Genomic DNA, 22,874 nt, shown 5'->3' with positions numbered 1-22,874 from the left:
TTTGTGTTCACTTTCACTGTGTTCACTGTACTCAGTGTTCTCTTTGTGTTCACTCTGTGTTCAGTGTTCTCTGAGTTCACTCTTCTCTGTGTTCACTTTTCTCTGTGTTCAGTGTTCCCTGTGTTCTCTGTTCTCTGTGTTCCCAGATCTCTGTGTTCAGTGTTGTCTGTGTTCAATGTTGTCTGTGTTCACTCTTCTCTGTGTTCTCTGTTTTCAGTGTTCTCTATGTTCACTGTTTTCTGTGTTCACTGTTTTCTGTGTTCACTGTTCTCTGTGTTCACTATTCTCTGTGTTCACTGTTTTCTGTGTTCACTATCTCTGTGTGCACTGTTCTCTGTGCTCACTGTTCTCTGGGTTCACTGTTCTCTGTGTTCAGTGTTATCTGTTTTCAGTGTTCTCTGTTCACTGATTTCGGTGTTCACTGTTTTCTGTGTTCACTATTCTCTGTGATCACCGATTTCCGTGTTCACTCCTCTCTGTGTTCACTGTTCTCTGTGTTCTCTGTTCTCAGTGTTTACACTGAGTTCACTGTTCTCTGTGTTCACTGTTCTCTGTGTTCACTGTTTTCTGTATTCACTGTTCTCTGTGTTAACTGTTCTCTGTGTTCACTGTTCTCAGTGTTTACTCTGTGTACAGTGTTCTCTGTGTTCACAGGTCTCAGTGTTCACTCTATGTTCACTTTCTCTGTGTTCACTGTACTCAGTGTTCACTCTGTGTTCACCGTCCTTTTTTTACTCTGTTTGCAGTGTTCTCTGGTCACTGTTGTCAGTGTTCACTGTTTTCTGTGTTCACTGTTCTCTTGTTCACTATTGTACATGTTCAGTGTTCTCTGTTTTCATTGTTCTCTGTGTCACTGTTCTCAGTGTTCACTCTTTTCTGTGTTCACTGTTCTCTGTGTTCAGTGTTCTCTGTTTTCAGTGTTCTCTGTGTTCACTGTTTTTTGTGTTCACTGTTCTCTGTGTTCACTATTCTCTGTATTCACTATTCTCATGGTTCATTGTTCTCTCTTTTCACTGTTCTCTCTTTTCACTGTTCTCTCTGTTCAGTGCTCCCTGTGTGCTCCGTTCTCTGTTTTCACTGCTTTCTGAGTTCACTGTTCTCTGTGTTCACTATTCTCTGGGTTCACCCTTCTCAGTGTTTTCTCTTTGCACAGTGTTCTCTGTGATCACTGGTCTCAGTGTTCACTCTCTGTTCGCTTTCTCTGTGTTTTCTGTACTCAGTGTTCACTCTGTGTTCACCGTCCTTTTATTTACTCTGTGTTCACTGTTCTCTGTGGTCACTGTTCTCTGTGTTCACTGTTCTCTGTGTTCAGTATTATCTGTTTTCAGTGTTCTCTGTTCACTGATTTCGGTGTTCACTGTTTTCTGTGTTCATTATTCTCTGTGATCACCGATTTCTGTGTTCACTTTTCTCTGTGTTCACTGTTCTCTGTGTTCACTGTTCTCAGTGTTTACACTGTGTTCACTGTTCTCTGTGTTCACTGTTCTCAGTGTTCACTTTGTGTTCACTTTCACTGTGTTCACTGTACTCAGTGTTCTCTTTGTGTTCACTCTGTGTTCAGTGTTCTCTGAGTTCACTCTTCTCTGTGTTCACTTTTCTCTGTGTTCAGTGTTCTCTGTTCTCAGTGTTCTCTGTGTTCACTGTTTTCTGTGTTCACTGTTCTCTCTTTTCACTTCTGTCTGTGTTCACTGTTCTCTGTGTTCAGTGTTCTCTAGTTTCAGTGTTGTCTGTTTTCAGTGTTCTCTGTGTTCACTGTAATCAGTGTTGACTCTGTGTTCACCATTCTCTTTGTTCACTCTGTGTTCTGTGTTCTCTGTGCTCACTGTTCTCGGTGTTCACTGTTCTCAGTGTTCACTTTGTGTTCAGTGTCCTCTGAGATCACTGCTCTCTGTGTTCACTGTTTTCTGTATTCAGTGTTCTCTGTATTCAGTGTTCTCTGTGTTCACTGTTCTCTGTGTTCGCTGTTCTCTCTTTTCACTGCTTTCTGTGTTCACTGTTCTCTGTGTTCACTGTTCCTGCGTTCTCTGTTCTCTGTGTTACTGTTGTCTGTGTTCACTGTTCTCTGTGTTCACTGTTCTCAGAGTTCACTTTGTGTTCACTTTCTCTGTGTTCACTGTACTCAGTGTTCACTTTGTGTTCAATCTGTGTTCAGTGTTCTCTGAGTTCTCTGTTCTCTGTGTTCACTGTTCTCTGTGTCAGTGTTCTCTGTTTTCAGTGTTCTCTGTGTTCACTGTTCTCTGTGTTCACTGTTCTCTGTGTTCAGTGTTGTCTGTTTTCAGTGTTCTCTGTGTTCACTGTTTTCTGTGTTCACTCTGTGTTCACTGTTATCTGTGTTCACTGTAATCAGTGTTGACTCTGTGTTCACCGTTCTCTTTGTTCACTCAGTGTTCTGTGTTCTCTGTGTTCACTGTTCTCGGTGTTCACTGTTCTCAGTGTTCACTTTGTGTTCACTTTCTCTGTGTTCACTGTACTCAGTGTTCACTCTGTGTTCAGTGATCTCTGAATTCACTGTTCTCTGTGTTCACTGTTCTCTGTATTCAGTGTTCTCTGTTTTCAGTGTTCTCTGTATTCACTGTTCTCTGTGTTCACTGTTCTCTCTTTTCACTCTTGTCTGTGTTCACTGTTCTCTGTGTTCACTGTTCCGTGTGTTCTCTGTTCTCTGTGTTACTGTTCTCTGTGTTCACTGTTCATATGTTCACTGTTCTCTGAGTTCACTATTCTCTGTGTTCATTGTTGTCTGTGTTCACCGTTCTCTTTGTTCACTGTGTTTTCATTGTTCTCTGTGTTCACTGTTCTCTGTGTTCACTGTTCTCTGTGTTCAGTGTTCTCTGTTTTCAGTGTTCTCTGTGTTCACTGTTCTGCGTGTTCACTGTTCTCTGAGTTCACTATTCTCTGTGTTCATTGTTGTCTGTGTTCACTGTTCTCAGTGTTCACTCTATGTTCACTTTCTCTGTGTTCACTGTACTCAGTGTTCAATCTGTGTTCAGCGTTCTCTTTGTTCACTGTGTTTTCATTGTTCTCTGTGTTCACTGTTCTCTGTGTTCACTGTTCTCTGTGTTCACTGTTCCCTGAGTTCACTGTTCTCTGTGTTCAGTGTTCTCTGTTTTCAGTGTTCTCTGTGTTCACTGTTCTCTGTGTTCACTATTCTCTGTGTTCACTGTTTTCTGTATTCACTGTTCTCTGTGTTCACTGTTCTCTGTGTTCACTGTTCTCAGTGTTTTCTCTGTGTACAGTGTTCTCTGTGTTCACTGGTCTCAGTGTTCACTCTCTGTTACTTTCTCTGTGTTCACTGTACTCAGTGTTCACTCTGTGTTCATCGTCCTTTTTTTACTCTGTGTTCAGTGTTCTCTGTGTTCACTGTTCTCTGTTTTCAGTGTTCTCTGGGTCACTGTTTTCAGTGTTCACTCTTTTCTGTGTTCACTGTTCTCTGTGTTCACTGTTCTCTGTGTTCAGTGTTCTCTCTTTTCACTGTTCTCTCTGTTCAGTGCTCCCTGTGTTCTCCGTTCTCTGTGTTCTGTGTTCTCTGTGTTCACTGGACTCAGTGTTCTGTGTTAACTGTTTTCAGTTTTTTCTGTGTTCACTGCTTTCTGTGTTGACTGTTCTCTGTGTTCACTATTCTCTGTGTTCACTGACTCAGTGTTTTCTCTGTGTACAGTGTTCTCTGTGTTCACTGGTCTCAGTGTTCACTCTCTGTTCACTTTCTCTGTGTTCTCTGTACTCAGTGTTCACTCTGTGTTCACCGTCCTTTTATTTACTCTGTGTTCACTGTTCTCTGTGGTCACTGTTCTCTGTGTTCACTGTTCTCTGTGTTCACTCTTCTCTTTGTTCAGTGTTGTCTGTTTTCACTGTTCTCTGTGTTCGATGTTCTCTGTGTTCACTGTTCTCTGTGTTCAGTGTTCTCTGTTTTCAGTCTTCTCTGTTTTCACTGTTTCCTGTGTTCACTGTTGTCTGTGTTCACTGTTCTCTGTGTTTTTGTTCTCTGTGTTCAGTGTTCGCTGTGTTCTCTGTTCTCTGTGTTCACTGTTCTCTGTGTTCAGTATTCTCTGTGTTCACTGTTCTGTGTGTTCACTGTTCTCTGTGTTCTGTGTTTCTATTTTCAGTGTTTTCTGTGTTCACTGCTTTCTGTGTTCACTGTTCTCTGTGTTCATTATTCTCTGTGTTCACTCTTCTCAGTGTTTTCTCTGTGTACAGTGTTCTCTGTGTTCACTGGTCTCAGTGTTCACTCTCTGTTCACTTTCTCTGTGTTCTCTGTACTCAGTGTTCACTCTGTGTTCACCGTCCTTTTATTTACTCTGTGTTCACTGTTCTCTGTGGTCACTGTTCTCTGTGTTCACTGCTCTCTGTGTTCAGTGTTATCTGTTTTCAGTGTTCTCTGTTCAATGATTTTGGTGTTTTCTGTGTTCACTATTCTCTGTGATCACCGATTTCTGTGTTCACTCTTCTCTGTGTTCACTGTTCTCTGTGTTCACTGTTCTCAGTGTTTACACTGTGTTCACTGTTCTCTGTGTTCATTGTTCTCAGTGTTCACTTTGTGTTCACTTTCTCTGTGTTCACTGTACTCAGTGTTCTCTTTGTGTTCACTCTGTGTTCAGTGTTCTCTGAGTTCACTGTTCTCTGTGTTCACTTTTCTCTGTGTTCAGTGTTCTCTGTTTTCAGTGTTCTCTGTGTTCACTTTTCTCTGTGTTCAGTGTTCTCTGTGTTCAGTGTTCTCTAGTTTCAGTGTTGTCTGTTTTCAGTGTTCTCTGTGTTCACTGTAATCAGTGTTGACTCTGTGTTCACCGTGCTCTTTGTTCACTCTGTGTTCTGTGTTCTCTGTGCTCACTGTTCTCGGTGTTCACTGTTCTCAGTGTTCACTTTGTGTTCAGTGTTCTCTGAGTTCACTGTTCTCTGTGTTCGCTGTTCCCTGTGTTCTCTGTTCTCTGTGTTACTGTTGTCTGTGTTCAATGTTCTCTGTGTTCACTATTCTCTGTGTTCACTTTGTGTTCGCTTTCTCTGTGTTCACTGTACTCAGTGTTCACTTTGTGTTCACTCTGTGTTCAGTATTCTCTGAGTTCACTCTTCTCTGTGTTAACTTTTCTCTGTGTTCAGTGTTCTCTGTTTTCAGTGTTCTCTGTATTCACTGTTCTCTGTATACAGTGTTCTCTGTTTTCAGTGTTCACTGTGTTCACTGTTCTCTCTGTTCACTGTTGTCTATTTTCACTGCTTTCTGTGTTCACTGTTGTCTGTGTTCACTGTTCCCTGTGTTCTCTGTTCTCTGTGTTCACTGTTCTCTGTGTTCACTGTTCTCTGTGTTCACTGTTCTCAGAGTTCACTTTGTGTTCACTTTCTCTGTGTTCACTGTACTCAGTGTTCACTTTGTGTTCACTCTGTGTTCAGTGTTCTCTGAGTTCACTGTTCTCTGTGTTCACTTTTCTCTGTGTTCAGTGTTCTCTGTTTTCAGTGTTCTCTGTGTTCACTGTTCTCTGTGTTCACTGTTCTCTGTGTTCTGTGTTGTCTGTTTTCAGTGTCCTCTGTGTTCACTGTTTTCTGTGTTCACTCTGTGTTCACTTTCTCTGTGTTCACTGTAATCAGTGTTGACTCTGTGTTCACCGTTCTCTTTGTTCACTCAGGGTTCTGTGTTCTCTGTGTTCACTGTTCTCGGTGTTCACTGTTCTCAGTGTTCACTTTGTGTTCACTTTCTCTGTGTTCACTGTACTCAGTGTTCTCTTTGTGTTCAATCTGTGTTCCCGTTCTCTTTGTTCACTGTGTTTTCATTGTTCTCTGTGTTCACTGTTCTCTGTGTTCACTGTTCCCTGAGTTCACTGTTCTCTGTGTTCATTGTTGTCTGTGTTCACTGTTCTCAGTGTTCACTCTATGTTCACTTTCTCTGTGTTCACTGTACCCAGTGTTCAATCTGTGCTCACCGTTCTCTTTGTTCACAGTGTTTTCATTGTTCTCTGTGTTCACTGTTCTCTGTGTTCACTGTTCCCTGAGTTCACTGTTCTCTGTGTTCAGTGTTCTCTGTGTTCACTGTTCTCTGTGTTCACTATTCTCTGTGTTCACTGTTTTCTGTATTCACTGTTCTCTGTGTTCACTGTTCTCTGTGTTCACTGTTCTCAGTGTTTTCTCTGTGTACAGTGTTCTCTGTGTTCACTGGTCTCAGTGTTCACTCTCTGTTACTTTCTCTGTGTTCAAAGTACTCAGTGTTCACTCTGTGTTCACCGTCCTTTTTTTACTCTGTGTTCATTGTTCTCTGTGTTCATTGTTCTCTGTTTTCAGTGTTCTCTGGGTCACTGTTTTCAGTGTTCACTCTTTTCTGTGTTCACTGTTCTCTTGTTCGCTATTCTCTGTGTTCACTGTTCTCTGTGTTCAGTGTTCTCTCTTTTCACTGTTCTCTCTGTTCAGTGCTCCCTGTGTTCTCCGTTCTCTGTGTTCACTGTTCTCTGTGTTCACTGTACTCAGTGTTCTGTGTTAAGTGTTTTCAGTTTTTTCTGTGTTCACTGCTTTCTGTGTTCACTGTTCTCTGTGTTCACTATTCTCTGTGTTCACTGTTCTCAGTGTTTTCTCTGTGTACAGTGTTCTCTGTGTTCACTGGTCTCAGTGTTCACTCTCTGTTCACTTTCTCTGTGTTCTCTGTACTCAGTGTTCACCCTGTGTTCACCGTCCTTTTATTTACTCTGTGTTCACTGTTCTCTGTGGTCACTGTTCTCTGTGTTCACTGTTCTCTGTGTTCAGTGTTATCTATTTTCAGTGTTCTCTGTTCACTGATTTCGGTGTTCACTGTTTTCTGTGTTCACTCTTCTCTGTGATCACCGATTTCTGTGTTCACTCTTCTCTGTGTTCACTGTTCTCTGTGTTCACTGTTCTCAGTGTTCACTTTGTGTTCACTTTCACTGTGTTCACTGTACTCAGTGTTCTCTTTGTGTTCACTCTGTGTTCAGTGTTCTCTGAGTTCACTGTTCTCTGTGTTCACTTTTCTCTGTGTTCAGTGTTCTCTGTTTTCAGTGTTCTCTGTGTTCACTGTTTTCTGTGTTCACTGTTCTCTGTGTTCAGTGTTCTCTAGTTTCAGTGTTGTCTGTTTTCAGTGTTCTCTGTGTTCACTGAAATCAGTGTTGACTCTGAGTTCACCGTTCTCTATGTTCACTCTGTGTTCTGTGTTCTCTGTGCTCACAGTTCTCGGTATTCACTGTTCTCAGTGTTCACTTTGTGTTCAGTGTTCTCTGAGTTCACTGTTCTCTGTGTTCACTGTTCTCTGTATTCAGTGTTCTCTGTGTTCCCTGTTCTCTGTGTTCAGTGTTGTCTGTTTTCAGTGTTCTCTGTGTTCACTGTTTTCTGTGTTCACTCTGTGTTCACTTTCTCTGTGTTCACTGTAATCAGTGTTGTCTCTGTGTTCACCGTTCTTTGTTCACTCAGTGTTCTGTGTTCTCTGTGTTCACTGTTCTGGGTGTTCACTGTTCTCAGTGTTCACTTTGTGTTCACTTTCTCTGTGTTCACTGTACTCAGTGTTCACTCTGTGTTCAATCTGTGTTCAGTGTTCTCTGAGTTCACTGTTCTCTGTATTCACTGTTCTCTGTGTTCACTGTTCCGTGTGTTCTCTGTTCTCTGTGTTACTGTTGTCTGTGTTCACTGTTCTGCGTGTTCACTGTTCTCTGAGTTCACTATTCTCTGTGTTCATTGTTGTCTGTGTTCACTGTTCTCAGTGTTCACTCTATGTTCACTTTCACTGTGTTCACTGTACTCAGTGTTCAATCTGTGTTCACCGTTCTCTTTGTTCACTGTGTTTTCATTGTTCTCTGTGTTCACTGTTCTCTGTGTTCACTGTTCTCTGTGTTCACTGTTCCCTGAGTTCACTGTTCTCTGTGTTCAGTGTTCTCTGTTTTCAGTGTTCTCTGTGTTCACTGTTCTCTGTGTTCACAATTCTCTGTGTTCACTGTTTTCTGTATTCACTGTTCTCTGTGTTCACTGTTCTCTGTGTTCACTGTTCTCAGTGTTTTCTCTGTGTACAGTGTTCTCTGTGTTCACTGGTCTCAGTGTTCACTCTCTGTTACTTTCTCGGTGTTCACTGTACTCAGTGTTCACTCTGTGTTCACCGTCCTTTTTTCCTCTGTGTTCATTGTTCTCTGTTTTCAGTGTTCTCTGGGTCACTGTTTTCAGTGTTCACTCTTTTCTGTGTTCACTGTTCTCTTGTTCGCTATTCTCTGTGTTCACTGTTCTCTGTGTTCAGTGTTCTCTCTTTTCACTGTTCTCTCTGTTCCGTGCTCCCTGTGTTCTCCGTTCTCTGTGTTCACTGTTCTCTGTGTTCACTGTACTCAGTGTTCTGTGTTAACTGTTTTCAGTTTTTTCTGTGTTCACTGCTTTCTGTGTTCACTGTTCTCTGTGTTCACTATTCTCTGTGTTCACTGTTCTCAGTGTTTTCTCTGTGTACAGTGTTCTCTGTGTTCACTGGTCTCAGTGTTCACTCTCTGTTACTTTCTCTGTGTTCACTGTACTCAGTGTTCACTCTGTGTTCACCGTCCTTTTATTTACTCTGTGTTCACTGTTCTCTGTGGTCACTGTTCTCTGTGTTCACTGTTCTCTGTGTTCAGTGTTATCTGTTTTCAGTGTTCTCTGTGTTCACTGTAATCAGTGTTGACTCTGTGTTCACCGTGCTCTTTGTTCACTCTGTGTTCTGTGTTCTCTGTGCTCACTGTTCTCGGTGTTCACTGTTCTCAGTGTTCACTTTGTGTTCAGTGTTCTCTGAGTTCACTGTTCTCTGTGTTCGCTGTTCCCTGTGTTCTCTGTTCTCTGTGTTACTGTTGTCTGTGTTCAATGTTCTCTGTGTTCACTATTCTCTGTGTTCACTTTGTGTTCGCTTTCTCTGTGTTCACTGTACTCAGTGTTCACTTTGTGTTCACTCTGTGTTCAGTATTCTCTGAGTTCACTCTTCTCTGTGTTAACTTTTCTCTGTGTTCAGTGTTCTCTGTTTTCAGTGTTCTCTGTATTCACTATTCTCTGTATACAGTGTTCTCTGTTTTCAGTGTTCACTGTGTTCACTGTTCTCTCTGTTCACTGTTGTCTATTTTCACTGCTTTCTGTGTTCACTGTTGTCTGTGTTCACTGTTCCCTGTGTTCTCTGTTCTCTGTGTTCACTGTTCTCTGTGTTCACTGTTCTCTGTGTTCACTGTTCTCAGAGTTCACTTTGTGTTCACTTTCTCTGTGTTCACTGTACTCAGTGTTCACTTTGTGTTCACTCTGTGTTCAGTGTTCTCTGAGTTCACTGTTCTCTGTGTTCACTTTTCTCTGTGTTCAGTGTTCTCTGTTTTCAGTGTTCTCTGTGTTCACTGTTCTCTGTGTTCACTGTTCTCTGTGTTCTGTGTTGTCTGTTTTCAGTGTCCTCTGTGTTCACTGTTTTCTGTGTTCACTCTGTGTTCACTTTCTCTGTGTTCACTGTAATCAGTGTTGACTCTGTGTTCACCGTTCTCTTTGTTCACTCAGGGTTCTGTGTTCTCTGTGTTCACTGTTCTCGGTGTTCACTGTTCTCAGTGTTCACTTTGTGTTCACTTTCTCTGTGTTCACTGTACTCAGTGTTCTCTTTGTGTTCAATCTGTGTTCCCGTTCTCTTTGTTCACTGTGTTTTCATTGTTCTCTGTGTTCACTGTTCTCTGTGTTCACTGTTCCCTGAGTTCACTGTTCTCTGTGTTCATTGTTGTCTGTGTTCACTGTTCTCAGTGTTCACTCTATGTTCACTTTCTCTGTGTTCACTGTACCCAGTGTTCAATCTGTGCTCACCGTTCTCTTTGTTCACAGTGTTTTCATTGTTCTCTGTGTTCACTGTTCTCTGTGTTCACTGTTCCCTGAGTTCACTGTTCTCTGTGTTCAGTGTTCTCTGTGTTCACTGTTCTCTGTGTTCACTATTCTCTGTGTTCACTGTTTTCTGTATTCACTGTTCTCTGTGTTCACTGTTCTCTGTGTTCACTGTTCTCAGTGTTTTCTCTGTGTACAGTGTTCTCTGTGTTCACTGGTCTCAGTGTTCACTCTCTGTTACTTTCTCTGTGTTCAAAGTACTCAGTGTTCACTCTGTGTTCACCGTCCTTTTTTTACTCTGTGTTCATTGTTCTCTGTGTTCATTGTTCTCTGTTTTCAGTGTTCTCTGGGTCACTGTTTTCAGTGTTCACTCTTTTCTGTGTTCACTGTTCTCTTGTTCGCTATTCTCTGTGTTCACTGTTCTCTGTGTTCAGTGTTCTCTCTTTTCACTGTTCTCTCTGTTCAGTGCTCCCTGTGTTCTCCGTTCTCTGTGTTCACTGTTCTCTGTGTTCACTGTACTCAGTGTTCTGTGTTAAGTGTTTTCAGTTTTTTCTGTGTTCACTGCTTTCTGTGTTCACTGTTCTCTGTGTTCACTATTCTCTGTGTTCACTGTTCTCAGTGTTTTCTCTGTGTACAGTGTTCTCTGTGTTCACTGGTCTCAGTGTTCACTCTCTGTTCACTTTCTCTGTGTTCTCTGTACTCAGTGTTCACCCTGTGTTCACCGTCCTTTTATTTACTCTGTGTTCACTGTTCTCTGTGGTCACTGTTCTCTGTGTTCAGTGTTATCTATTTTCAGTGTTCTCTGTTCACTGATTTCGGTGTTCACTGTTTTCTGTGTTCACTCTTCTCTGTGATCACCGATTTCTGTGTTCACTCTTCTCTGTGTTCACTGTTCTCTGTGTTCACTGTTCTCAGTGTTCACTTTGTGTTCACTTTCACTGTGTTCACTGTACTCAGTGTTCTCTTTGTGTTCACTCTGTGTTCAGTGTTCTCTGAGTTCACTGTTCTCTGTGTTCACTTTTCTCTGTGTTCAGTGTTCTCTGTTTTCAGTGTTCTCTGTGTTCACTGTTTTCTGTGTTCACTGTTCTCTGTGTTCAGTGTTCTCTAGTTTCAGTGTTGTCTGTTTTCAGTGTTCTCTGTGTTCACTGAAATCAGTGTTGACTCTGAGTTCACCGTTCTCTATGTTCACTCTGTGTTCTGTGTTCTCTGTGCTCACAGTTCTCGGTGTTCACTGTTCTCAGTGTTCACTTTGTGTTCAGTGTTCTCTGAGTTCACTGTTCTCTGTGTTCACTGTTCTCTGTATTCAGTGTTCTCTGTGTTCCCTGTTCTCTGTGTTCAGTGTTGTCTGTTTTCAGTGTTCTCTGTGTTCACTGTTTTCTGTGTTCACTCTGTGTTCACTTTCTCTGTGTTCACTGTAATCAGTGTTGTCTCTGTGTTCACCGTTCTTTGTTCACTCAGTGTTCTGTGTTCTCTGTGTTCACTGTTCTGGGTGTTCACTGTTCTCAGTGTTCACTTTGTGTTCACTTTCTCTGTGTTCACTGTACTCAGTGTTCACTCTGTGTTCAATCTGTGTTCAGTGTTCTCTGAGTTCACTGTTCTCTGTATTCACTGTTCTCTGTGTTCACTGTTCCGTGTGTTCTCTGTTCTCTGTGTTACTGTTGTCTGTGTTCACTGTTCTGCGTGTTCACTGTTCTCTGAGTTCACTATTCTCTGTGTTCATTGTTGTCTGTGTTCACTGTTCTCAGTGTTCACTCTATGTTCACTTTCTCTGTGTTCACTGTACTCAGTGTTCAATCTGTGTTCACCGTTCTCTTTGTTCACTGTGTTTTCATTGTTCTCTGTGTTCACTGTTCTCTGTGTTCACTGTTCTCTGTGTTCACTGTTCCCTGAGTTCACTGTTCTCTGTGTTCAGTGTTCTCTGTTTTCAGTGTTCTCTGTGTTCACTGTTCTCTGTGTTCACAATTCTCTGTGTTCACTGTTTTCTGTATTCACTGTTCTCTGTGTTCACTGTTCTCTGTGTTCACTGTTCTCAGTGTTTTCTCTGTGTACAGTGTTCTCTGTGTTCACTGGTCTCAGTGTTCACTCTCTGTTACTTTCTCGGTGTTCACTGTACTCAGTGTTCACTCTGTGTTCACCGTCCTTTTTTCCTCTGTGTTCATTGTTCTCTGTTTTCAGTGTTCTCTGGGTCACTGTTTTCAGTGTTCACTCTTTTCTGTGTTCACTGTTCTCTTGTTCGCTATTCTCTGTGTTCACTGTTCTCTGTGTTCAGTGTTCACTCTTTTCACTGTTCTCTCTGTTCCGTGCTCCCTGTGTTCTCCGTTCTCTGTGTTCACTGTTCTCTGTGTTCACTGTACTCAGTGTTCTGTGTTAAGTGTTTTCAGTTTTTTCTGTGTTCACTGCTTTCTGTGTTCACTGTTCTCTGTGTTCACTATTCTCTGTGTTCACTGTTCTCAGTGTTTTCTCTGTGTACAGTGTTCTCTGTGTTCACTGGTCTCAGTGTTCACTCTCTGTTACTTTCTCTGTGTTCACTGTACTCAGTGTTCACTCTGTGTTCACCGTCCTTTTATTTACTCTGTGTTCACTGTTCTCTGTGGTCACTGTTCTCTGTGTTCACTGTTCTCTGTGTTCAGTGTTATCTGTTTTCAGTGTTCTCTGTGTTCACTGTAATCAGTGTTGACTCTGTGTTCACCGTTCTCTTTGTTCACTCTGTGTTCTGTGTTCTCTGTGCTCACTGTTCTCGGTGTTCACTGTTCACAGTGTTCACTTTGTGTTCAGTGTTCTCTTAATTCACTGTTCTCTGTGTTCACTGTTCTCTGTATTCAGTGTTCTCTGTGTTCACTGTTCTCTGTGTTCACTGTTCTCTGTGTTCAGTGTTGTCTGTTTTCAGTGTTCTCTGTGTTCACTGTTTTCTGTGTTCACTCTGTGTTCACTTTCTCTGTGTTCACTGTAATCAGTGTTGACTCTGTGTTCACCGTTCTCTTTGTTCACTCAGTGTTCTGTGTTCTCTGTGTTCACTGTTCTGGGTGTTCACTGTTCTCAGTGTTCACTTTGTGTTCACTTTCTCTGTGTTCACTTTACTCAGTGTTCATTCTGTGTTCAATCTGTTTTCAGTGTTCTCTGAGTTCACTGTTCTCTGTGTTCACTGTTGCCTGTGTTCACTGTTCTCTGTGTTCACTGTTCCGTGTGTTCTCTGTTCTCTGTGTTACTGTTGTCTGTGTTCACTGTTCTGCGTGTTCACTGTTCTCTGAGTTCACTATTCTCTGTGTTCATTGTTGTCTGTGTTCACTGTTCTCAGTGTTCACTCTATGTTCACTTTCTCTGTGTTCACTGTACTCAGTGTTCAATCAGTGTTCACCGTTCTCTTTGTTCACTGTGTTTTCATTGTTCTCTGTGTTCACTGTTCTCTGTGTTCACTTTTCCCTGAGTTCACTGATCTCTGTGTTCAGTGTTCTCTGTTTTCAGTGTTCTCTGTGTTCACTGTTTTCTGTGTTCACTATTCTCTGTGTTCACTGTTTTCTGTATTCACTGTTCTCTGTGTTCACTGTTCTCTGTGTTCACTGTTCTCAGTGTTTTCTCTGTGTACAGTGTTCTCTGTGTTCACTGGTCTCAGTGTTCATTCTCTGTTACTTTCTCTGTGTTCACTGTACTCAGTGTTCACTCTGTGTTCACCGTCCTTTTTTTACTCTGTGTTCAGTGTTCTCTGTGTTCACTGTTCTCTGTTTTCAGTGTTCTCTGGGTCACTGTTTTCAGTGTTCACTCTTTTCTGTGTTCACTGTTCTCTTGTTCGCTATTCTCTGTGTTCACTGTTTTCTGTGTTCAGTGTTCTCTGTTTTCACTGTTCTCTCTGTTCAGTGCTCCCTGTGTGCTCCGTTCTCTGTGTTCACTGTTCTCTGTGTTCACTGTACTCAGTGTTCTGTGTTAACTGTTTTCAGTTTTTTCTGTGTTCACTGCTTTCTGTGTTCACTGTTCTCTGTGTTCACTATTCTCTGTGTTCACTGTTCTCAGTGTTTTCTAAGTGTACAGTGTTCTCTGTGTTCACTGTTCCGTGTGTTCTCTGTTCTCTGTGTTACTGTTGTCTGTGTTCACTCTGTGTTCACCGTCCTTTTTTACTCTGTGTTCATTGTTCTCTGTGTTCACTGGTCTCAGTGTTCACTCTCTGTTACTTTCTCTGTGTTCACTGTACTCAGTGTTCACTCTGTGTTCACCGTCCTTTTTTACTCTGTGTTCATTGTTCTCTGTGTTCATTGTTCTCTGTTTTCAGTGTTCTCTGGGTCACTGTTTTCAGTGTTCACTCTTTTCTCAGTGTTTTCTCTGTGTACAGTGTTCTCTGTGTTCACTTGTCTCAGTGTTCACTCTCTGTTACTTTCTCTGTGTTCACTGTACTCAGTGTTCACTCTGTGTTCACCGTCCTTTTTTACTCTGTGTTCATTGTTCTCTGTGTTCACTGGTCTCAGTGTTCACTCTCTGTTCACTTTCTCTGTGTTCTCTGTACTCAGTGTTCACTCTGTGTTCACTGTTCTCTGTGGTCTGTGTTCTCTGTGTTCACTGTTCTCTGTGTTCAGTGTTATCTGTTTTCAGTGTTCTCTGTTCACTGAATTCGGTGTTCACTGTTTTCTGTGTTCACTGTTCTCTGTGATCACCGATTTCTGTGTTCACTCTTCTCTGTGTTCACTGTTCTCTGTGTTCACTGTTCTCAGTATTTACACTGTGTTCACTGTTCTCTGTGTTCACTGTTCTCTGTGTTCACTTTGTGTTCACTTTCACTGTGTTCACTGTACTCAGTGTTCTCTTTTTGTTCACTCTGTGTTCAGTGTTCTCTGAGTTCACTGTTCTCTGTGTTCACTTTTCTCTGTGTTCAGTGTTCTCTGAGTTCACTGTTCTCTGTGTTCATTTTTCTCTGTGTTCAGTGTTCTCTGTTTTCAGTGTTCTCTGTGTTCACTGTTCTCTGTGTTCACTGTTCTCTGTGTTCAGTGTTGTCTGTTTTCAGTGTTCTCTGTGTTCACTGTTTTCTGTGTTCACTCTGTGTTCACTTTCTCTGTGTTCACTGTAATCAGTGTTGACTCTGTGTTCACCGTTCTCTTTGTTCACTCAGGGTTCTGTGTTCTCTGTGTTCACTGTTCTCGGTGTTCACTGTTCTCAGTATTCACTTTGTGTTCACTTTCTCTGTGTTCACTGAACTCAGTGTTCACTCTGTGTTCAATCTGTGTTCAGTGTTCTCTGAGTTCACTTTTCTCTGTGTTCACTGTTCTCTGTGTTCACTGTTCTCTATGTTCACTGTTGTCTGTGTTCACTGTTCTCTATGTTCACTGTTCCGTGTGTTCTCTGTTCTCTGTGTTACTGTTGTCTGTGTTCACTCTTCTGCGTGTTCACTGTTCTCCGAGTTCACTATTCTCTGTATTCATTGTTGTCTGTGTTCACTGTTCTCAGTGTTCACTCTATGTTCACTTTCTCTGTGTTCACTGTACTCAGTGTTCAATCTGTGTTCACCGTTCTCTTTGTTCACTGTATTTTCATTGTTCTCTGTGTTCACTGTTCTCTGTGTTCACTGTTCCCTGAGTTCACTGTTCTCTGTGTTCAGTGTTCTCTGTTTTCAGTGTTCTCTGTGTTCACTGTTCTCTGTGTTCACTATTCTCTGTGTTCACTGTTTTCTGTATTCACTGTTCTCTTTGTTCACTGTTCTCTGTGTTCACTGTTCTCAGTGTTTTCTCTGTGTACAGTGTTCTCTGTGTTCACTTGTCTCAGTGTTCACTCTCTGTTACTTGCTCTGTGTTCACTGTACTCAGTGTTCACTCTGTGTTCACCGTCCTTTTTTACTCTGTGTTCATTGTTCTCTGTGTTCATTGTTCTCTGTTTTCAGTGTTCTCTGGGTCACTGTTTTCAGTGTTCACTCTTTTCTGTGTTCACTGTTCTCTTGTTCGCTATTCTCTGTGTTCACTGTTCTCTGTGTTCAGTGTTCTCTCTTTTCACTGTTCTCTCTGTTCAGTGCTCCCTGTGTTCTCCGTTCTCTGTGTTCACTGTTCTCTGTGTTCACTGTACTCAGTGTTCTGTGTTAACTGTTTTCAGTTTTTTCTGTGTTCACTGCTTTCTGTGTTCACTGTTCTCTGTGTTCACTATTCTCTGTGTTCACTGTTCTCAGTGTTTTCTTTGTGTACAGTGTTCTCTGTGTTCACTGGTCTCAGTGTTCACTCTCTGTTACTTTCTCTGTGTTCACTGTACTCAGTGTTCACTCTGTGTTCACCGTCCTTTTATTTACTCTGTGTTCACTGTTCTCTGTGGTCACTGTTCTCTGTGCTCACTGTTCTCTGTGTTCAGTGTTATCTGTTTTCAGTGTTCTCTGTGTTCACTGTAATCAGTGTTGACTCTGTGTTCACCATTCTCTTTGTTCACTCTGTGTTCTGTGTTCTCTGTGCTCACTGTTCTCGGTGTTCACTGTTCTCAGTGTTCACTTTGTGTTCAGTGTTCTCTGAGTTCACTGTTCTCTGTGTTCACTGTTCTCTGTATTCAGTGTTCTCTGTGTTCACTGTTCTCTGTGTTCACTGTTCTCTGTGTTCAGTGTTGTCTGTTTTCAGTGTTCTCTGTGTTCACTGTTTTCTGTGTTCACTCTGTGTTCACTTTCTCTGTGTTCACTGTAATCAGTGTTGACTCTGTGTTCACCGTTCTCTTTGTTCACTCAGTGTTCTGTGTTCTCTGCGTTCACTGTTCTGGGTGTTCACTGTTCTCAGTGTTCACTTTGTGTTCACTTTCTCTGTGTTCACTTTACTCAGTGTTCACTCTGTGTTCAATCTGTTTTCAGTGTTCTCTGAGTTCACTGTTCTCTGTGTTCACTGTTGCCTGTGTTCACTGTTCTCTGTGTTCACTGTTCCGTGTGTTCTCTGTTCTCTGTGTTACTGTTGTCTGTGTTCACTGTTCTGCGTGTTCACTGTTCTCTGAGTTCACTATTCTCTGTGTTCATTGTTGTCTGTGTTCACTGTTCTCAGTGTTCACTCTATGTTCACTTTCTCTGTGTTCATTGTACTCAGTGTTCAATCTGTGTTCACCGTTCTCTTTGTTCACTGTGTTTTCATTGTTCTCTGTGTTCACTGTTCTCTGTGTTCACTGTTCCCTGAGTTCACTGTTCTCTGTGTTCAGTGTTCTCTGTTTTCAGTGTTCTCTGTGTTCACTGTTTTCTGTGTTCACTATTCTCTGTGTTCACTGTTTTCTGTATTCACTGTTCTCTGTGTTCACTGTTCTCTGTGTTCACTGTTCTCAGTGTTTTCTCTGTGTACAGTGTTCTCTGTGTTCACTGGTCTCAGTGTTCATTCTCTGTTACTTTCTCTGTGTTCACTGTACTCAGTGTTCACTCTGTGTTCACCGTCCTTTTTTTACTCTGTGTTCAGTGTTCTCTGTGTTCACTGTTCTCTGTTTTCAGTGTTCTCTGGGTCACTGTTTTCAGTGTTCACTCTTTTCTGTGTTCACTGTTCTCTTGTTCGCTATTCTCTGTGTTCACTTTTTTCTGTGTTCAGTGTTCTCTGTTTTCACTGTTCTCTCTGTTCAGTGCTCCCTGTGTGCTCCGTTCTCTGTGTTCACTGTTCTCTGTGTTCACTGTACTCAGTGTTCTGTGTTAACTGTTTTCAGTTTTTTCTGTGTTCACTGCTTTCTGTGTTCACTGTTCTCTGTGTTCACTATTCTCTGTGTTCACTGTTCTCAGTGTTTTCTAAGTGTACAGTGTTCTCTGTGGTCACTGGTCTCAGTGTTCACTCTCTGTTCACTTTCTCTGTGTTCTCTGTACTCAGTGTTCACTCTGTGTTCACTGTTCTCTGTGGTCTGTGTTCTCTGTGTTCACTGTTCTCTGTGTTCAGTGTTATCTGTTTTCAGTGTTCTCTGTTCACTGATTTCGGTGTTCACTGTTTTCTGTGTTCACTGTTCTCTGTGATCACCGATTTCTGTGTTCACTCTTCTCTGTGTTCACTGTTTTCTGTGTTCACTGTTCTGAGTATTTACACTGTGTTCACTGTTCTCTGTGTTCACTGTTCTCAGTGTTCACTTTGTGTTCACTTTCACTGTGTTCACTGTACTCAGTGTTCTCTTTGTGTTCACTCTGTGTTCAGTGTTCTCTGAGTTCACTGTTCTCTGTGTTCACTTTTCTCTGTGTTCAGTGTTCTCTGAGTTCACTGTTCTCTGTGTTCACTTTTCTCTGTGTTCAGTGTTCTCTGTTTTCAGTGTTCTCTGTGTTCACTGTTCTCTGTGTTCACTGTTCTCTGTGTTCAGTGTTGTCTGTTTTCAGTGTTCTCTGTGTTCACTGTTTTCTGTGTTCACTCTGTGTTCACTTTCTCTGTGTTCACTGTAATCAGTGTGGACTCTGTGTTCACCGTTCTCTTTGTTCACTCAGGGTTCTGTGTTCTCTGTGTTCACTGTTCTCGGTGTTCACTGTTCTCAGTGTTCACTTTGTGTTCACTTTCTCTGTGTTCACTGAACTCAGTGTTCACTCTGTGTTCAATCTGTGTTCAGTGTTCTCTGAGTTCACTTTTCTCTGTGTTCACTGTTCTCTGTGTTCACTGTTCTCTATGTTCACTGTTGTCTGTGTTCACTGTTCTCTCTGTTCACTGTTCCGTGTGTTCTCTGTTCTCTGTGTTACTGTTGTCTGTGTTCTCTCTTCTGCGTGTTCACTGTTCTCCGAGTTCACTATTCTCTGTATTCATTGTTGTCTGTGTTCACTGTTCTCAGTGTTCACTCTATGTTCACTTTCTCTGTGTTCACTGTACTCAGTGTTCAATCTGTGTTCACCGTTCTCTTTGTTCACTGTATTTTCATTGTTCTCTGTGTTCACTGTTCTCTGTGTTCACTGTTCCCTGAGTTCACTGTTCTCTGTGTTCAGTGTTCTCTGTTTTCAGTGTTCTCTGTGTTCACTGTTCTCTGTGTTCACTATTCTCTGTGTTCACTGTTTTCTGTATTCACTGTTCTCTTTGTTCACTGTTCTCTGTGTTCACTGTTCTCAGTGTTTTCTCTGTGTACAGTGTTCTCTGTGTTCACTGGTCTCAGTGTTCACTCTCTGTTACTTTCTCTGTGTTCACTGTACTCAGTGTTCACTCTGTGTTCACCGTCCTTTTTTACTCTGTGTTCATTGTTCTCTGTGTTCATTGTTCTCTGTTTTCAGTGTTCTCTGGGTCACTGTTTTCAGTGTTCACTCTTTTCTGTGTTCACTGTTCTCTTGTTCGCTATTCTCTGTGTTCACTGTTCTCTGTGTTCAGTGTTCTCTCTTTTCACTGTTCTCTCTGTTCAGTGCTCCCTGTGTTCTCCGTTCTCTGTGTTCACTGTTCTCTGTGTTCACTGTTCTCTGTGTTCTGTGTTAACTGTTTTCAGTTTTTTCTGTGTTCACTGCTTTCTGTGTTCACTGTTCTCTGTGTTCACTATTCTCTGTGTTCACTGTTCTCAGTGTTTTCTTTGTGTACAGTGTTCTCTGTGTTCACTGGTCTCAGTGTTCACTCTCTGTTACTTTCTCTGTGTTCACTGTACTCAGTGTTCACTCTATGTTCACCGTCCTTTTATTTACTCTGTGTTCACTGTTCTCTGTGGTCACTGTTCTCTGTGCTCACTGTTCTCTGTGTTCAGTGTTATCTGTTTTCAGTGTTCTCTGTGTTCACTGTAATCAGTGTTGACTCTGTGTTCACCGTTCTCTTTGTTCACTCTGTGTTCTGTGTTCTCTGTGCTCACTGTTCTCGGTGTTCACTGTTCTCAGTGTTCACTTTGTGTTCAGTGTTCTCTGAGTTCACTGTTCTCTGTGTTCACTGTTCTCTGTATTCAGTGTTCTCTGTGGTCACTGTTCTCTGTGTTCACTGTTCTCTGTGTTCAGTGTTGTCTGTTATCAGTGTTCTCTGTGTTCACTGTTTTCTGTGTTCACTCTGTGTTCACTTTCTCTGTGTTCACTGTAATCAGTGTTGACTCTGTGTTCACCGTTAACTTTGTTCACTCAGTGTTCTGTGTTCTCTGCGTTCACTGTTCTGGGTGTTCACTGTTCTCAGTGTTCACTTTGTGTTCACTTTCTCTGTGTTCACTTTACTCAGTGTTCACTCTGTGTTCAATCTGTTTTCAGTGTTCTCTGAGTTCACTGTTCTCTGTGTTCACTGTTGCCTGTGTTCACTGTTCTCTGTGTTCACTGTTCCGTGTGTTCTCTGTTCTCTGTGTTACTGTTGTCTGTGTTCACTGTTCTGCGTGTTCACTGTTCTCTGAGTTCACTATTCTCTGTGTTCATTGTTGTCTGTGTTCACTGTTCTCAGTGTTCACTCTATGTTCACTTTCTCTGTGTTCACTGTACTCAGTGTTCAATCTGTGTTCACCGTTCTCTTTGTTCACTGTGTTTTCATTGTTCTCTGTGTTCACTGTTCTCTGTGTTCACTGTTCCCTGAGTTCACTGTTCTCTGTGTTCAGTGTTCTCTGTTTTCAGTGTTCTCTGTGTTCACTGTTTTCTGTGTTCACTATTCTCTGTGTTCACTGTTTTCTGTATTCACTGTTCTCTGTGTTCACTGTTCTCTGTGTTCACTGTTCTCAGTGTTTTCTCTGTGTACAGTGTTCTCTGTGTTCACTGGTCTCAGTGTTCATTCTCTGTTACTTTCTCTGTGTTCACTGTACTCAGTGTTCACTCTGTGTTCACCGTCCTTTTTTTACTCTGTGTTCACTGTTCTCAGTGTTTTCTCTGTGTACAGTGTTCTCTGTGTTCACTGGTCGCAGTGTTCACTCTCTGTTCACTTTCTCTGTGTTCTCTGTACTCAGTGTTCACTCTGTGTTCACCGTCCTTTTATTTACTCTGTGTTCACTGTTCTCTGTGGTCACTGTTCTCTGTGTTCACTGTACTCTGTGTTCAGTGTTATCTGTTTTCAGTGTTCTCTGTTCACTGATTTCGGTGTTCACTGTTGTCTGTGTTCACTCTTCTCTGTGATCACCAATTTCTGTGTTCACTCTTCTCTGTGTTCACTGTTCTCTGTGTTCACTGTTCTCAGTGTTTACAATGTGTTCACTGTTCTCTGTGTTCACTGTTCTCAGTGTTCACTTTGTGTTCACTTTCACTGTGTTCACTGTACTCAGTGTTCTCTTTGTGTTCATTCTGTGTTCAGTGTTCTCTGAGTTCACTGTTCTCTGTGTTCACTTTTCTCTGTGTTCAGTGTTCTCTGTTTTCAGTGTTCTCTGTGTTCACTGTTTTCTGTCTTCACTGTTCTCTGTGTTCAGTGTTCTCTAGTTTCAGTGTTGTCTGTTTTCAGTGTTCTCTGTGTTCACTGTAATCAGTGTTGACTCTGTGTTCACCGTTCTCTTTGTTCACTCTGTGTTCTGTGTTCTCTGTGCTCACTGTTCTCGGTGTTCACTGTTCTCAGTGTTCACTTTGTGTTCAGTGTTCTCTGAGTTCACTGTTCTCTGTGTTCACTGTTCTCTGTATTCAGTGTTCTCTGTTTTAAGTGTTCTCTGTGTTCACTGTTCTCTGTGTTCACTGTTTTCTGTGTTCACTCTGTGTTCACTTTCTCTGTGTTAACTGTAATCAGTGTTGACTCTGTGTTCACCGTTCTCTTTGTTCACTCAGTGTTCTGTGTTCTCTGTGTTCACTGTTCTCGGTGTTCACTGTTCTCAGTGTTCACTTTGTGTTCACTTTCTCTGTGTTCACTGTACTCAGTGTTCACTCTGTGTTCAATCTGTGTTCAGTGTTCTCTGAGTTCACTGTTCTCTGTGTTCACTGTTCTCTGTGTTCACTGTTCTCTCTTTTCACTGTTGCCTGTGTTCACTGTTCTCTGTGTTCACTGTTCCGTGTGTTTTCTGTTCTCTGTGTTACTGTTGTCTGTGTTCACTGTTCTGCGTGTTCACTGTTCTCTGAGTTCACTATTCTCTGTGTTCATTGTTGTCTGTGTTCACTGTTCTCAGTGTTCACACTATGTTCACTTTCTCTGTGTTCACTGTACTCAGTGTTCAATCTGTGTTCAGCGTTCTCTTTGTTCACTGTGTTTTCATTGTTCTCTGTGTTCACTGTTCTCTGTGTTCACTGTTCCCTGAGTTCACCGTTCTCTGTGTTCAGTGTTCTCTGTTTTCAGTGTTCTCTGTGTTCACTGTTCTCTCTGTTCACTGTTCCCTGAGTTCACTGTTCTCTGTGTTCAGTGTTCTCTAGTTTCAGTGTTGTCTGTTTTCAGTGTTCTCTGTGTTCACTGTAATCAGTGTTGACTCTGTGTTCACCGTTCTCTTTGTTCACTCTGTGTTCTGTGTTCTCTGTGCTCACTGTTCTCGGTGTTCACTGTTCTCAGTGTTCACTTTGTGTTCAGTGTTCTCTGAGTTCACTGTTCTCTGTGTTCACTGTTCTCTGTATTCAGTGTTCTCTGTTTTAAGTGTTCTCTGTGTTCACTGTTCTCTGTGTTCACTGTTTTCTGTGTTCACTCTGTGTTCACTTTCTCTGTGTTAACTGTAATCAGTGTTGACTCTGTGTTCACCGTTCTCTTTGTTCACTCAGTGTTCTGTGTTCTCTGTGTTCACTGTTCTCGGTGTTCACTGTTCTCAGTGTTCACTTTGTGTTCACTTTCTCTGTGCTCACTGTACTCAGTGTTCACTCTGTGTTCAATCTGTGTTCACTGTTCTCTGTGTTCACTGTTCTCTCTTTTCACTGTTGCCTGTGTTCACTGTTCTCTGTGTTCACTGTTCCGTGTGTTCTCTGTTCTCTGTGTTACTGTTGTCTGTGTTCACTGTTCTGCGTGTTCACTGTTCTCTGAGTTCACTATTCTCTGTGTTCATTGTTGTCTGTGTTCACTGTTCTCAGTGTTCACTCTATGTTCACTTTCTCTGTGTTCACTGTACTCAGTGTTCAATCTGTGTTCACCGTTCTCTTTGTTCACTGTGTTTTCATTGTTCTCTGTGTTCACTGTTCTCTGTGTTCACTGTTCCCTGAGTTCACTGTTCTCTGTGTTCAGTGTTCTCTGTTTTCAGTGTTCTCTGTGTTCACTGTTCTCCGTGTTCACTTTTCTCTGTGTTCAGTGTTCTCTGAGTTCACTGTTCTCTGTGTTCACTTTTCTCTGTGTTCAGTGTTCTCTGTTTTCAGTGTTCTCTGTGTTCACTGTTCTCTGTGTTCACTGTTCTCTGTGTTCAGTGTTGTCTGTTTTCAGTGTTCTCTG

The sequence above is a fragment of the Chiloscyllium plagiosum genome, unplaced genomic scaffold (genome assembly GCF_037043375.1).
Source record: "Chiloscyllium plagiosum isolate Xiang-an unplaced genomic scaffold, Cpla_swu_hap1 HiC_scaffold_31, whole genome shotgun sequence".
NCBI lineage: Eukaryota > Metazoa > Chordata > Chondrichthyes > Orectolobiformes > Hemiscylliidae > Chiloscyllium > Chiloscyllium plagiosum.
Note: the sequence above shows the minus strand (reverse complement) of the source record.